Source organism: Drosophila sulfurigaster, unplaced genomic scaffold (genome assembly GCF_023558435.1).
Source record: "Drosophila sulfurigaster albostrigata strain 15112-1811.04 unplaced genomic scaffold, ASM2355843v2 ctg79_pilon, whole genome shotgun sequence".
NCBI lineage: Eukaryota > Metazoa > Arthropoda > Insecta > Diptera > Drosophilidae > Drosophila > Drosophila sulfurigaster.
In genome coordinates, this window is record NW_026909731.1 from 3,388 (window position 1) to 4,516 (window position 1,129).

Here is a 1,129-nt window from a genome sequence, read left to right on the forward strand (position 1 = left end):
CCATGAAGGTCTGTTTGATTCATCAACCATTTCAGACTTGCATGATCAGTTATAACTTTGAATGATTGGCCTTCTATATACATACGGAATCGCTTAATGGCTAATACAACTGCCAAGCATTCTAATTCCGTTGTAGAATAATTTCGTTGTGCTTTGTTCAACTTTTTCGACATATAGGCAATGGGTAGTTCGTTGCCTTCTGCATCAAGTTGAGCTAATACGGCGCCGATGCCATATGTTGAAGCGTCACATTGCACTATGAATGGCAACTCATAGTTGGGATGACGCAAAAACAGAGCAGCACATAGTCTATGTTTTATTGCTTCGAAAGCATGTTGGGCCTCTTCATTCCATTCAAATTTCTTTCCTTTTAGCAGCTCTGTTAGTGCAAAGATGACCGTTGAGTACTGGGGAATAAAACGCTGGTACCAACCAGTCATGCCCAGGAATCGTCTCAGTTGGCGTCTGGACTGTGGCACCGGAAATTCGGAAACGGCTTGCACTTTCATTGGATTTACTCGAAGTGTGCCTTCTCCTACTACATGGCCTAAGTAATCTACTTCTCGTATTCCAAACTGACTTTTGGCAACATTTATTGTTAATCCCGCTTTTCGTAATCTATTTGCCACTTCGGTCAGATGCAGTAAGTGGTCTTCAAAGTTAGAGGACATGACCAATAGATCATCTAGGTATACGAATACGTGTTCCTTCATGTCATAGGAATTACTTGATCCATAAGACGACACATTGTATGAGGGGAGTTACACAAGCCAAATGGCATCCGAGTAAACTGATACAAGGGTCTATTTGGTACCGTAAAAGCAGTTTTTGGTCGCGCTTCTTTATCTAGAGAAATTTGCCAAAAGGCATCTTTTAAATCGATTTTGGAAATGCACTTAACAGATGGCAATCGACTTAGAAGACCTTCTAAGCTAGGCATGGGATATGCGTCCTTCTTCGTCACTGCATTTAGCTTTCGAGAATCAAGACATAGGCGATCTTTGCCAGGTTTAACAATCAAAACCACAGGCGAGGACCATGCAGAGTTCGAAGCTTCTTCTATTACTCCTAAACGTAACATGCGGTCAATCTCGGCACAAAGTCGCTTTTCTTTAGCTGGAGATATGGG